The 17,004-nt window shown below is 36.3% G+C and overlaps 1 long non-coding RNA gene across 1 annotated transcript; it reads left to right on the forward strand.

Annotated features, from left to right (window-relative positions):
• Nucleotides 1-282: 282 nt before the first annotated feature.
• On the forward strand, nucleotides 283-5,394 carry LOC144453053 (uncharacterized). Its single transcript, XR_013482385.1, has 4 exons — nucleotides 283-495; nucleotides 2,675-2,803; nucleotides 3,690-3,730; nucleotides 4,330-5,394. It is a non-coding gene; the product is annotated as an uncharacterized LOC144453053 (long non-coding RNA).
• The last annotated feature ends 11,610 nt before the right edge of the window (nucleotides 5,395-17,004 follow it).

The following is a 17,004-nucleotide window of genomic DNA, read 5'->3' on the forward strand; positions in this document are numbered from 1 at the left end:
TTTCTAGCATCAAGGATACAATGTAGAATTTTAAGGCCACTTTTTTGTCGAGTAAGACGACGGTTCTCTTAAACTTACTTCTCTTGTAACCACTGTCTGGGCACTCATCACATTTGTGAACGGGTTTCTGGAAAACTAATAAATTCATAAAAATACAGTTGAGACATTTTTCGTTTCGAAATATCGTATGACTCAGTGACCTTTGCCACGGAAAGCGTTGAACAAATGTTAAAATCTGTGTCACTAGTAGAATTATACATGAGCCTTGGGAAGATCCGTCACACAGGTATAGTCGTTCTGTTTCGTCATTAATCACTTGTCATTGTACGCCGATAGAAATCTCATTCCCCGGAGAAAGAGACGATATAAGCCATAAGACCGGTACCGTCTGTCCGAAAAGCAGGATCTACTCTTAAGGGAGTTGATATTAACTATACAACTTGTTCCCAGTACATATCATAAATGCATTCCAGCTTCGCACACGGGATAGTGTTGGTAAGTTCGAGTGAAATTCGTCTTTTCCCGCCATTTAATTAGTCCATGTTATCAGGTACACGACTTAAACAGGATGCTATAAATAACACGATAACATTTAGTTACACATCGTATGATTCATATCTGTAAATAATTACAAATTGACTGTTGATTTAGAAACATTATGCTATTGGGCCTCTTCTCAACACAGCTCATATTTCGACAATTTTGGATAAGTTTTAGATCTTCAAATACCTCACGATTCATTCATATTCTTTAAACACATTCGGAAATTAAAAAAAAACCCACATTTATATTCCACGTATGTATGTATGGATATAGGTTACATTAGAAACAGGCGCCATATTGTTATGTCATGTTCATGAAGCTAAACTACCGAACTATGAGGTCAGAGGTCATCACAAAGTCTGAATATGACAGATACAACCAATAAATCATTTTAATTTCCATGCTGACAGTCTTCGTGATTCATTCCAAGTCACGGTATAATATTTACCCTCAGGTCAGATGTCGTGGTATTCCAAGGTAACTACACGGAAGAGGGAAATATCATATCGATTGCATCATGTGTAGCATACACTACGTCATTATTCGGTCCCTCCATTTCCCGCCAAATTTAACATGATGGTAGAATTTCACTGCGTTTCCTGACGTTCAAACAAGAGTGTGTTGTAATAGTTCAGTCAACCTAAAAAGCTCCGTACGTCCAATAATCAAGATCCAAAACGCTATTTCACCAAATAGGATCAACATAATAATGCACCGTAAATCATTCACATTTTGATGTAAATAAATATTGCTACTGGGTGTGGAAAGATATCGACGAACCCTTATATACTATGATGGATAAGAATACTATGCACAATGTAGTCAAGAAACCCATATGATGAATCTATGAATACAAAAAGTAATCAATCGATCGATCGATCGATCAATCAATCAATCACTCACGCTTTATTTTATTCCTTATAACATACTTTTTTTAAAGGAGTGTGGTCCTTGATAACATTTGCACAAATGACTGAAAATCATGGTTCTTGCCTGGAATCCACCCATGCATACTATCCATATTTGCCAAGTCAATAATATAATCGGACAACCTCTAGACAATGTGCTAGTCATATTACAGCTGTTTTCGTGATTGGCTTGATACTACTAAATGCTCAATGACACTTGTTGTCGTCCCAGGCGAATATTGCAAAGTGTTTGGAATAGAACAGGTTATAGTTTGCAACCACTCAGTGTATACAACAACGTACGTACTGCAGAGAAGCTATGATGTAAAATCTTGTAATCACTTCAAGTGCTACCGTCACAGTAACTTGTGTATTACTCTTTTGCTACAATGAAAATCAACTGAGTTGCTACAAGGGAACTTATACCATTGAACACAGCTTGATTGTTATCTAGGGAACGTACAAAAATCTAACTTCAATCACAACCCTGATGTGTTCAGTAATAACAGTAGTCTTGTCTACGAGCAAGTAAACAACAATCTCAATTTGCCAAAAGATCGGCGTAAAATATTTATAATTCAGCCGTCTTCTGGCTAACACTCTCTGTTTTATCTGTAGTTTTGGACTCCAGTCACATTGGGCTCATTTTGATACTGTGACCGGGGTCACTAAATGACTGCAGCGAGGAGACGTGTTTTACTCTATACAAGACTTTATTCACACTCAACGTGTAGACAATAGGAGACAAAGCCTACAATGAGCATACAAAAAAAGAAAAGTATTCGAAAGTTTACACAACTCAAAGTAGATACATGATAAGACGAACATGACAACAATTCATTAAATACGACTAATAAAAGTAACACAAGTATAATGAATTAAAGTGCATGAACTCTTACCCTGCACGTTGGCTGAACATTGAGACATTGAGTGATGCTAACTACCGCAAGGCGCCCGTTCTGGAAGTGTCACAAATGGGGTGTGCGTCGCCTTATAAAGCTCATTTACATTTGAATATTGAGCAACCCAAACCGTGCTTTCACCTGTCGAACACAGCAAGTGACCAATCGAAAGAGAGAGGGGGGAACCTAGGCTCACAATACAATATTCTTATGGACAATATAATTATCTTCCAAACCAGTTTTTTTTTTATCGTAAACAGTCTTAACCTGTCACGAAATGTTAGGCTTAAATTGAGTTCTTTTACTTCATTTTCTTGTCAGCTTCTGATCGGATGATTGTATCACTGATTTTACTCCTCGTGTGTCTTCTCCTGGCCGCCATAGCATCTGTTATTTTGTATTTTGTCGTAAGAGTCAAATTTCTACGGGGTAAACATTCTCCAAACAAAAGTAAGTGATTTGAAGTTAATTTCATTGCTATATATACAACATATAGATGTCTTGGTATAGCCCACCGTCATTCAAAGTAGATCGACTTATTAGCCTACAGAATATCTGCAATCTAGATGTTACCCATGGTATCATATCATCTCTTCACCACCGTCTAGTTTAATGAGAAATCATGAACCAACAGTTGTTCATGCAAATGAGTAAACTCCTCCCTAATAACTGTTAGAATGAAGTGTCCTGAGCTGATAAATATATCATATTTGGACAGTACATAACTACCCCTATTAAATACCATATCATTCTGGCACAATTCTGTGCGTGGCTTCGGTTGAAATTGAAATTTCATCTCAGGACCTCATTGAGCTGGACGTAAAGAACGCACTTGAGATTGGATGCCACAGATAGCATTAGACTAAATATCTGTGGCTTCGAATATCAAAAAATCTCTTTTGAGAAGCGATTTGAACTCACGGATAGCCTCTAGACTAAGGTAGACCATACGATGCGTTGTTCGACGACCTCGTGAAAGACGTAGCTGATGGGCGAGGGCGCCCTATATGCCACATCTTACTGAGTACATTTGTACAGTCAATTAAAGTAGGTAATTCTTCTACTCCCGGGTCCAAAATGTCTTGGAATGACGTTGTCATGGAAACGTATTCTGACAAGCTGATCTAACATGTCACGGTTAACTGTTAGGATTTGGTATAGTTATTTTCTAATAGAAGAGAATCATAACAACGGCTTACTGTTATTATTACATAACAAAATATGTCAGTCTTATAGTTTTCGTCAAATGTAGTCACACGGTGTTCCTTTGTTTTAATTTCAATTAATTTATTGAAATAATTTTAATGCATTTTTTTTTGCAAAATAAACTGCACAGTTCGACCACTGCAGGAGGAGGAAGATATTGCTGATCTTGAAGTGAGTAATCGTCTCTCAACTTTGAACTTCCTCTAAACTTCTACAAGTAATTATACCCCTTCCCCCTCTCCCTTCAATCCCAAAACAATACCAGAAAATATCACAGTTTTTTTAATGAATCATTGTACAAAGACTTAAAGAACATTTCTATGTGTGTAAAAAGACGTTGCGGTAGGAACAAAATTTGACGATAACGCAAGATAATGTTCCGATTGTTTTTTTCTCCCCCTCAAATTGTAATCCGTATTCGTTATGACACTTTAAAGTCCATTCAACAAAAAAACTGCCAACACATGATATTTATACAATTTATAATATAAGTTTAATTAATGGCAGTCTGAGAAATGTTTCTGTTTATAATGGCCAAGTTGTGCCGGGTCTTCGGTGTCACGGTGATCCGACTACACACAGAGTATCGAAGAGCCACCAAGGACTACTTGTAGAGCCTTGACAACTTATTGGCCAGGTCAGGTATCGAAAGCCTTTCAGTACACATGCTCATCACTTATTGAAAGTAATTCAAATATTCTATTGTTGCAGTATGGTGTTTATTTGTGGATCTCATAATAAAATACTCTTTTCTTCTCTCTATTCTCTAGAAAATAATACATTATACGTCAAACAGTGAAAATATCGATGTTTTAGACAAGAACGATATACATATGACGATAATTGGAGGTGACAACCTATCGCAGCAATCGGCATGGTCTACAGCCTAGGATCCAGACACTCGTTATATTGGGAGACGTTTTAATAACGTTCGGAATTTCGAACTTCAAAATATGACCATAATTGGACGTGGCAACCTATCACAGCAATCGGCATGGTCTACAGCCTAGGATACAGACAGTCGTTTATATTGGGAGACGTTTTAATAACGTTCAGAATTTCGAACTTCAAAATATGACCATAACTGGACGTGGCAACCTATCACAGCAATCGGCATGGTCTACAGCCTAGGATACAGACAGTCGTTTTATTGGGAGACGTTTTAATAACGTTCAGAACTTCACAATATAACTTTAAACATTACATATGATTATTGTAAAGCAGTATATTGAAAACCACAAAGTATTTGGATAATGTTCAAAACACAAGTACGTTACGTTTACGATGACGTAGAATTTCTGTGTGATGTCATCAACTACGTAATGGATATAACAACGCCAACCACCTGTAAAATGGACAAACCTTGATCTATATTTTTCACGTGCACAGCAACACACGTTACATTATCATGATAGTGCGGAGAACAACTTTATGTGATAATGTTTACAGTTCAAAATACATGTACATTACGAAGGCGTGCGACATTCCTCTCTCCTTGTGACGTCACTAACCTATGATGTAATGGATATAGTCATACTCCAGCCAATCAACTGTGAAATGGAAATGTATAAATATGCAAATTCCAGAAATCGTAACCTATATCATAGTATCAAAGACGGGCCATCCGATGCCAGATCCAACGGAAACGATTTGTACTTACGTAGTCATTTTCATACACCCACTTATCGCAGAGGAAAACAATCATGTTTCTATCCGTTCAAGTTGTTTGGATGATTCTAAACGATATTCAAATTAACTAATTATATATGCAAAAACTATGCGGACATGCTGCTTGAAGGCTTCATCACTTTGAAGGCAGTAAATCCTGTTATAATAAAGAGACTTGATTCTACACATAAAAGTGGACAAATCAGAGATCCGCACGATTTTTGTCATGGTTTTAAAAAGTTGAATTTGTACGATTATCTTAATTTTGTACGTGTCTTAACAATTCAAGTATTTCCGATGAAAACAGATATCTAATCAATACATTTACTCTTGCAATTTCCCGTGATCGAAAATGTCATTTTTGTGTTTTTTTTCTTCTGAATTTTAATAAATACGTACAACTCTGTCTTGTGTATTGTTGGTTTTTTCCCTTACATTTTTCACCTCCCCCAAATATACTTAACCAATATATCATACACTGGAGATTGAAAGTCTTGTTTGAACGTTCCTGGTGTAGTTTGCCGTAGTATGGGACCACATTCATGTACACTGTAAATCGGGTGATTGTCGTGCTTTGACTTCGCGAAAACTTGTGAGGATGGAAAATGGCATCATGTGCAAGGTGGATAACATAGCAAAGATTTTTTAAAGGTAAGGGAGAATGTTGATTTACCTGAAGGGAAATTAAAAGTAAACGTTATAATGATGTCATCAGTGTAACCATTGGTTTTTCAGAACGTATCGAACATTTCTGTCTCGCCATCTGGCCAACAGTGACGCATACGGTAACTAGCATTTTGAACTTGCATTGACTTCGACAGTGATATATGCACAGAATACATATAAGCACGTGTGTGTGTGGGTGTGTATGTATATGTATGTATGTATGTATGTATGTATATAGTATGTATGTTGTGTGGACATGTGTGTACATGTACATGTGTGTGCAACCAATCATGATCACAAAGCATATTTCACTCAATAAGTTTTCTGCGTAGAAAATTTTATTTATCAACAAACTTTAGAATTGAAAGTTTTCTTTTAAAAGTTATCACATTATGAAAATGTATCTAGTAAAAGGTATAAAAATTTTACATATTTCTCAAAACATTTACACATATTTCTCGAATGATATATTCTTATCCCTACACCTGTTAAAAATTGATAAAACCTTGCTACGAGGCTGAATAATATTCGTAATTCTAAAACCTCCCTGAAAACCGTGCAATATTTATCTGCGTAGAATATTCGTAGAGGGCGCTGTACACTGGCAGTCCTGTCCTATCTAGTAATTGTAAAAGTGTTTAACCGACATTCTCAATGCATAAGGTTACGCTACTAAAAGGTACATTTCAGTTTGATAATAAAGTTATCAGTTGGTGATAACAGAATACTGCCTTGATTTCATTCCCGGTGATTACTTTTAATCACCAGATTTTTTTAAAAGTCAAGCAAGAAAATTTTTTTAAATATTTTTTTTTCAAATTTTTCAAATCTGTACGTATTATCGTTAAGGTGTAATATTGTATGGTTAGAACTGATCTGGTGTGCGTAGTACAGCAAAAAATCTGTAACAACTGCAGTACACACGAAGTAAAAGCTACTATGACCGGTTTCAACATCTCTACTTATCAAGGAGTAGTTCGTCCGTCTCCGCTCCTACCCATCGGGAGATGTATATCAAAGCCCTCCCGATCCCCCTTGCGGTCGGAAACTGGGTATTAGCTGACGTCGCCCAACTTCTCTTTTCGTCAAGTATTATGTTTCATGATTAATATAACAATACATTTGGTACACACTAATTTTTTATAACATGATAATAGAAAATCACATTCTGTTTTCATTCTAAGTACTAGAGGTTTCTCAGTGACTACACACTTGAAAAATTGTATTTCCATTTTCAGTTGTTTTGACATCACATTCACACTATCGTCGTAAAACCACCAGACCGTTTTACGGCATGGTAAGTGTTAAAACGGTGGAAAATTAAAAAATACTCCGGCTGACGAGAATGTGTTACCCACAATGACACCCCCATTTACAATATTGTCGTAAAACTGCCGTACCTTTTTATGGCAGGAGTACTTTTCAAACAATTTAAGTGTCAAACTGATACTCCGGCTTGTATATGTGTTACAATCACAATACCCCCATTTACACTACCATCATAAAACTGTTTTTAACGACAGTGGAAAATACTTTGGCTTTTCAAAATGTTTTACACACCTTATAACAGAAAGTGTATGTATGTGTGTAACATAGTTCCTGGGCTACCTGTGATCTAAATAACGAAACACAACTATTACAATTTATATCACCCACTTGTGTAATCTGCTACATGCATTTCAGTTTGTGTCTTGCTTAGTTTGCCGATAGTTTGCTTTTCTTAGTAATTCATGATTCATAAATCTATGGTAAAATGTCTATACAAATACATGGCAAGGAAGTTTTGACTCACTGTATTCCCAACTACAATGGCAGAAAAGGAACTGGCTTCACTATATTTTGGATTACATTAAAGTACAAAGTATGGCCCTAGACAGACAGCACCATCGATTGTTTCTGCTTTATATTGTCAGACACTGTTATCAACCATAAATATTAAAATAGTTCAAACATACTGAAAATCGAAATCTACTGTTTTGGACAAAATGGTTTGTTATTGTTTTAACTATATGGCTTGATGTTGTTTTGAAGTGGTCATATGGATAAGGATTGTGTATTTATTTTAGGATTTTCAATTTATAAAACAATTTTATCATGACTTCCTACGTGGAAATCAGTGTGAAACAACATAGACCAAGTCTGTGTTTGTAACTCAATACCTTGCAAAAAGTGAAAATATATGTAAAAAAATTGTTATTGTATGTACAATAACAAACATTTGACAAGACTTGGCATATGTTGTTTCACATTGATTTATCAAGTAGGAAGCCATGATCAAATTGTTTTAGAAATTGAAAATCCTAAAATAAATACCCAATCCTCATCCATATGGCCACTTTAACGATATGACCTGGAACAGTGTGTGTGACAATACATGGATATATACATCAATTTGTTTTAGAGAAACAATAATTATTAATCACATGTATACACGAACCCTTCTGATTGGCCAATAATTTGAAGGATAATCAGACATGTATACATGAACCCTTCTGATTGGCCAATAATTTGAAGGATAATCAGACATGTATACATGAACCCTTCTGATTGGCCAATAATTTGAAGGATAACCAGACATGTATACATGAACCTTTCTGATTGGCCAATAATTTGAAGGATAATCAGACATGTATACATGAACCTTTCTGATTGGCCAATAATTTGAAGGATAATCAGACATGTATACATGAACCTTTCTGATTGGCCAATAATTTGAAGGATAATCAGACATGTAGGGCAAAGTTCATTCATGAACATCCCATCAATGTCTAAGAAGTTAGAGGGTCTGTAGGTGTATGGAATAAAGACAGACTTAAAATGTCACTGTAACTTAACTCGATAGCTAATAAACTTAACGTTTGTAAACAAAACGTCAAACTGTATGATTTGCATTGGTGAATCTTTGACAAAAGTACTGATATTTGATGTGAGTGCTTTTTGATTTTGAATGATAGACTTATATACCTGGATCAACCTTCAAAGTCAAAAAAGCAGTTTCACTACATAATAATATAAACATAATGTTACACTCATGAAGTACTGACTTATGTATATTCATTGACAAATATTGACAAATGAACTTCATTGACTGACATAACTGACAAATAACCAACTTAACTTAGTGAACTCACAGACAAGCGAGGTAAAACTTACAACCTGTTTCATGGTAGTGTTCAATGGCCCTGTTTGATAACACAGAAACCAATAAAAAACTGTACTTTAAGTTAATAAAACTATTTTTTGTGACATTTGTCTAATAAAATGAATTAAGATGTCACTATGTAGACATCAAAATATTGACCAATAAAGCTCATTAAATGAATCTCATAAACATACTATAAAGGGTTCACTAAATGAATCTCATAAAAGTACTGAGGGTTCAATAAATGAATCTCATAAAAGTACTGAGAGTTCAATAAATGAATCTCATAAAAGTACTGAGAGTTCAATAAATGAATCTCATAAAAGTGTTGAGGGTTCAATAAATGAATCTCATAAAAGTACTGAGGGTTCAATAAATGAATCTCATAAAAGTACTGAGAGTTCATTAAATGAATCTCATAAAAGTACTGAGGGTTCAATAAATGAATCTCATAAAAGTACTGAGGGTTCATAAATGAATCTCATAAAAGTACTGAGAGTTCATTAAATGAATCTCATAAAAGTACTGAGAGTTCAATAAATGAATCTCATAAAAGTGTTGAGGGTTCAATAAATGAATCTCATAAAAGTACTGAGAATTCAATAAATGAATCTCATAAAAGTACTGAGGGTTCAATAAATGAATCTCATAAAAGTACTGAGAGTTCATTGAATGACTGGTTAGTATATCATCTATTATCTATAAAGCTCATTAAATGATAATTTGTTAATATAATATGTTCATTAAATGACTTTCATAAAACTAGTTTGGTCAGTGAGTTTCATTAAATGAATCCCATAAAAGTACTAAGGGTTAATTGCATTACTGGTTAGTATATCATCTATTACCTATGACGCTCATTAAATGATGTCATTAAATGACAATTGATCAATACGTTCATTAAATGACTCATAAAAACTAGTTTAGTCAATGAGGTTCATCATTAAATGACTGAGTGTCATTAAATTGTTTCCATAAAATTACATTAACTAATCAACAAAGTACATTAAGTGACTCCCATAAAATACAGAATAAATTAAAGGTGAACACAACTCAGACATTTTCATAAAGTATGGGTTCTAGTGAACCATTTCATAATTTTACATCACCTACAATTACTTACAATTTCAGAGAATCAAGTTGATCTTGTGCCTTTATAGGGTATCTTTACTATGGGCTATTGCATCATGGGAGTCAGCAGAAATAATATATTCATGGTTGCACAATGAATATTCATGACTCCTGAGTGCCTATTCCCTTCCGTGTAAAACATCTCATGAATATTCACAGTACAACCATAAATATACTATTTCTACTGACTATCATCAACAAACAGTACACAGCAAAGATACCCTATAAAGGCACTTCATCAACTATATTTCTCTGAAATCGCAAGTAATTGTAGGTGGTGTAAAGTCATGAAATGACTCGCCATAACCCATAGTTATAATGAAAATGTCTATGTTCTGGAGTTGTATTCCCCTTTATCTATGCTCTTTAAATGACTCAAATAGAGAAGCCAAAGATTGGTCAAGGAGCTTCATTAAATGAGTCATTATAATGTATGTATGTATGTATGTATGTATGTATGTATGTATGTATGTATGTATGTATGTATATGTATATATATATATATATATATATATATATATATATATATATATATATATATATATATATATATATATATATATATATATATATATATATATATATATATATATATATATATATATATATATATATATATATATATATATATATATATGTTGAGGTTCACCTAGAGAGTCCTAAAATTACTTAATATATCATTAATATGTTGATTAAGTTCATAAATTATCACTGGCTGAATTTGTTGGTTGACGTATACAATACACCCTTTCATCAAAACAACTCTCTAGTTTAATTACCTGAATATAACAATTTTTTTGCCAAATCCCTGAAGAAACAAAAATTGTACTGAAGATCGCAAATGTGATTTTAGTTGAAATTATTACATCCTAGCCATAACTGAGGTGGGAGCCTGGATTGTTAGTTGCCAAAAAATCAGTGAAATGCCCCTGAAGATGTTCTGAAATTCCCTAAATTTGTGCTTTTAAAAATAATAGACAGCTGTAATTCTATTCCCTAATTTTATCCCAGTCGATGAAATCCAAGACGAAGTCTGAGCTGGATCAATCAAGCATGTATTCTTACATAATTTGTTTTCTTTTCCTTTTTGTTTTGTTCCATATTTTAAAAATGAAATTTCAAATAGCAATCTAATGATGGGTACTCATTGTACCATTTTGGAAAAAGTGTGGTTTAATGATGTGTTCATTAAATGCAATGGCATCGTTAAATTTGATACAGCATTTTCTGCATTGGAAAGGATGTTTTCCAGGTGAGTGACATCCTTTATGCATCAGAAACATGGCAACACTACCAAACCAAATCTTACAGTGCTCACAATGTGCTTGTGCAGCCACCTCATTTAGAGGCTTCAGTTGTCTGCCACAGTTAGAGTTTCCAGAGTCCAATGGTCCTGGAATATTTCCATAATACCTTCTGTCAGCTTGTAGCCTGTTTCTCAAGTGACTGTCGGGCATTTCTTGTTTAACTCCATCTATATATTGATGCATGTTACGCTCTCCATGGGCACTGCCAACTAGAGTTGGGGTCTGTGTGCCTATATCTGAGTGATGATAGCTTACAATAGTTGGTATATAGTCCTCAGAGTCTGCTTTCTCTTGAACGTCATTGTGATGATTTTCAATATGTATTTCAGAATCTCCCTGCCGAAGCGCTATATATCTGGCCTTCTGCTGTATAGTTGATTTGTGGGTTTCAGTTGAATGGACTTGTACAAGTTCATTCTCATCTCTGGTAACTGTATCACCATCATTGTCGTCGTCGTCGTTGTCGTTGTCATCGTCATCGTTGTCATCGTCAATATCATCATTGTTGTCATCTTTGTTGTCATCATCATCATTTTCCATATCATCATTGTTGTTATCATCATCATCATCATCAGTGACCTCCTTTTCTCTCTTCTCCTCCATATCAACATCCTCACCACCACCATCGTCATCACCATCAACACCACCCTCAGTCTCAACTGCACTGTCAGCACTGTCAGTACTTTCATAATATTCTGTCGCTGTTACTGGTTTCTCTCTATCATTTACAAAACCACTGAAATTATTGTCAGAGGAGTTACTGTTCTCTTCGTCCTGCATATTGCTAGGCAGGACAGTCTGTGTTGCTGCAACTTTGTTTTCTTGGTTGTCATTCGATGATTTCTTAGTATCTTCATTCTGCTGTATACAGCTTCTGCCCACAGATGGTTCTCTTGCAGGTAGAACATTCTGTTTTCCTTTACTGACCAAATGTGAGTTCATTACATTTGATGGTTCCTCAGTGCCTTCACTCTGTTGTATACTTCTGTTGCCCATGGATGGTTCTCTTGTAGCTGCACATTGGACATTGTGTTTCCCTTTACCAACTAAAGGTGATGTCGTTACACACATTTTAATGTGTTTGTGATTGCCAGTAGAGAATTTAACTTTGCGCCTTCCCTGCTTTTTGTATGTACTATCGACAGAGGAGGCTACCACTGATGTAGCAGATATATGGCCACCTTGTACATTACTATCGGATGTATCCATACTATCATACTGTACATGTTGATCTTTTCCATTGTCTACTGGCTCACTCCTTACTTGTTTGTCGTTATTGACTGCTTCCATTTCATCACTCTCCTGTAAAGTTTCACTGACAAGCAATGTGGAATTTGTGGCAACTGCATTGTCATCTTTCTCGGAACAAGATCTATCTACCTCCTTACCACTCTGCTGGTGATCTATATGTACAAGCAACTGTGCTGTTGAAGAAGCTGAAAGATCTACTGCTTTATCATTATGCATATCCTTTAGACCACATTCTTTGATATATTTATTATTCACTAGTTCTGATGCTGCAACTGTTGAGAAGTCCTGTGGCTTTCCCTTCAGTCCATTGCTAGGTTGACTCACTAGGCCGACTTCTGGTAGAGTTCGGTCTTCACTCTCAACTTGGGAAACTGTCCCATCATCTGCCTGCAGAATGTTTCCATGTAGAACTGGCGGATATCTGGAAGAATGTGTAAGGTTTTCTGCTTTATGACAACATGTTTCACCAAGATCTAGCTGTTGTGTCTTTTTATTCAGTGTTAATGGAGTTGTTAAACCGCTAGAAATGCCTCCCACTTTAGCCTTCAGTCTTACACTAGCAGTGTGTTGCTGAGTTTTATTGATCAACGACGCAGCAATTGACAGGTCTTCTGCTTCATCACCACTTGTCTTCATAACTCTGCTCTGTTGAACCCCAGCAGTCACAATAGAGGAAGAAGTAACAGACAAATCTTGAGGTTCTGTAATGCATGTTTCCGCTTGACCACTCTGCCTATCCTGTCCACTTACCAAGGATAAAGTGTTTACAGACATGTCTTCTGCTTTGTCCATACACCTATCTACAAGATCACTGTGCTCAATCTTTACACTGACTGCATTGATTGACAGATTTTCTGCCTTTTCACTCCATCTCTCTCCGGGTCTACTCTGCTGATTCCTGCTGTTAACCACTGATGATAATGTAACAGCAACTGAAAGATCTTGTGGTTCATCGCTGTATGATCCATCTGTACCCATACATAGCTGATTATCTTGGTTGGAGACTGATGAGATGGATGTGGATAATGAAAGGTCTTCTGCTATATCACTACAGATATCCCGAAGATTGTTCTGCACAATCTGTCCATTGATTACAGATGGTGAAGAGTTAGCAGCAGCAGAGAGATCTTGTGGTTCATCACAACTGAATTTTCCATTATCCTCCTGCATCCAAGAACCTTTAGAACTACTGCTTTTCAGGGTGGCTTCATTTTCACTTCTGTACTTATTTCCAAAGGCAACCAATGGAGTTGTTGCTCTAGCTGATAGGTCTTCAGGTTTGTCTTTATAGATGCCTTCAGTTATCTCATTCTCCTGCATGTGCTTCACTGATGAAAGTGTTGATGCCATTGAGGTGGATTTGTGACTGACATCTTTGCTTGGTTGCTCACGATTGTTTGTATTCCCTGTTGTAGTATTAGTATTATGATCAGCTATATTTGGATATGGATGGCCAACGTTTTCTAGTTGTTGAGATGGATAGACAGCACTTTGATAATTGTCACCTTGTTGAATAAATGATGAACATAGCACATCTTGGGTTTTCATTTTCTTTGCAACAGATGTAGCACAAAGATCCCCTGAATCACTGTATGGCCTTTTCATTGAATTTCTTACATTGGCGTCTTCATGGGTTTGCGAAAAATGGTTATCACAGAATTGTAAGATTCCCGTTTCAGCCAACTGTGGAAGTGAATATACATTAGTTATTATTGGCATGTTCTGCAGATTGACATCCTTTGCTACCCTTTGTAAGGACTCACTTTCAACACCCAGCGGCATGTTGGTTTCCATGAACCCTTCAATACCAGACCACATGTTGGTATACTGATTAGCTTCTGGGTCATAGTCTTTGTTTGTTGTTGAGTCATTTATGCTGTGAGTTGTTGTACTTTGTTCAATGATGGACAAATCAATTGGCTGACCCCGCTGACCATCAATGTTTGAAGTTGATGGATTTTCATGTGCAATGGGTTGGGAAAGCCTGCTATGGGTATGTGCTGGTGGTGGTTCTTGCTGTGTCTGTTGAGTTGAACCACTCTCTGCTCGCTGTGCATATTCTGCAAGATGAATTACTTGTGGTGTTCCTGAAGTACGACTTTGCGATTGAAAGTATCTTTGTTGAAATAACTTGCTTTGACTATAGATTCTACGTCGCCTACGACGTCTCTTTTGTCGTGTCTGATTATTAAGTAATGCTCCACCATGAGCAACTGGTGGTTGTAAATATCTCTGTTGTGGTAAACCACTTTGGATGTTGAAAGTTTGCTGACTAACTGATGGTTGCAAAGAATGTCCACAATGAGCCATTGGTGGTTGTACAGATGGTGTACCAGCATTTTGAGATGTTGCTACCGAATTGTATTTTGAGGATTGGAGATGTCTGTTCTGATTGAACCTCTTTTGGATATTGAATCTTTGGTGACTGTGACTTCCTTCTTGCTGAGTTTTGGTGAATAAATCATAAGATGATGGTTGCATGGATTGTCTAGTGAGTTCACTGGAATGAGCGATTGCTGGCTGTACAGTTCGGACAGATACATTGGCTGATGTTGAAAGTGAATCTTCTTTTTGAGGTTCGCAGTATCTGTGTCTACTGGCCTTGGCTTGATTAAGCTGTAGCTCATGATGGTTCTCATTCTGTGTCTCGAGGAATGTGTCACTAGGTAGTGGATGAAAGGATTTTTCTGGAGGGCTTCCTAGTAGTGAATCAGAAGTATGGATTACATTGCTGGTTTGTTGTTGTAGAGATGGTCCATTGTACATTTCTATTGATGATGTTAAAGTGTGGTCTCTAGGTTGAATATTTGTCAATTCACTGGAGTCACTCTGCACATTCACTGTTTGTTGACCATCATCTCTTTCGTGGTCTGCTTGCTGGATTGCATTACTGCTTTGTTGTTGTAGAGATTGTCCACTGTACATTTCTGTTGACGACACCAAAGTGTACACTTGAGGTTGAATATTTCTCAATTCACATGAATCACTCTGCATATTGAGTATTTGTTGACAGCTGTTGCTTTCTAGGTGAGTTTGCTGGGATGATTGGCTAGTCAATGATTGAGCAGAGTGATTTTCTGCTGAAATATTATTTTGAAGTCGAAAATGTCTCTGTTCTTGGGACTCATTTTGGAAGGTATGTTGAGTGTCATGGCTTTCTTGCAGTGCCTCTTGGAAGGTATTTCTAGTTGGTGTTTCTATAGATTGTGAAGGTTGCTCCTTTGGTGTTGATATTGGATTACTTATTTGGGAATTTAAATAACTTTGTTCAACGGACTCACTTCGAACATCGACTATTTTTAGCCCATGATCTGTATCCTGCAAATGCTGGAAGAATGTGACACCTGTTGTTGGACTTTGCAAAGATTGTGAAAGTTGGTTCACTGATGCTGAAGCTGAAGTTTGCAAAGGTTGATTCGTTGTTGTTGACAGCGATGGTAGTGAAGGTTTGTTCTTTAATGTTGATTTACGTTTGCGTGGCTTCAAATATTTGTGTTCATCGGCTTCACTTCGAACATTTACTATTTTAAGAGAAAAACCACTCTCTTCTGGTAGCTGCAATAATGTAATACCTGTTGATGTCTGAATAGATTGTAAAGGTGGGTCCTTTGATGATGTTGAAGTACAGTTTTCTGAATTCAAATAACTTAGTTCATTGAACTCGCTTCGGACATCCACTATTTTTAGACTATGATCACTCTCTTGCTGCACTTGTGAGATTGTGTTGTTTGTTAGTAGCTGTACACTTTGTTCACATTGCTTTGTCATTGGTGACACTGTTTGTACTTGGGGGCTAAAATGTCTCTGTGCAAATGACACTCCCTGCATATTGTCATTTTGTTGATTGTCATGTTTTCCTTGTTGGAGCACTTCACCTGATGCCACTACTTGTAGGGATGTTGAACATCGGTTCTCTGATGTTGACAACGAAATATGTTGTTGTGTATTCAATTGTCTATGTTTAATAGATTCTCGTTCTATATTATGTGTTTCTTGAGTGTCATGCCTTTCATCTAGTGTCATCTGGAGGGCTTTATGAGTCTGTTTTTGTGCAGATTTGGAAGGTTGTTCTTTTGGTGAAGTAAGTTTCTGTGGTTCCGAAGATGTCAAGTCAGATGGCACACTGGGTCTTTCATGAATATCCTGTCTGTCATCTTGTGTCTTCTGGAGGGCTTTACTAGTCTGATTGCACATAGATCTTGAGGACTGATCTTTTGCTATTGATGCGGAAGTATGTTCCTGAGGACAAGAAGTCTTTTTACTCGAATCAGATGGCACAC

This window comes from Glandiceps talaboti, chromosome 23, assembly GCF_964340395.1.
Source record: "Glandiceps talaboti chromosome 23, keGlaTala1.1, whole genome shotgun sequence".
In the NCBI taxonomy this organism is placed as follows: Eukaryota; Metazoa; Hemichordata; class Enteropneusta; family Spengelidae; genus Glandiceps; species Glandiceps talaboti.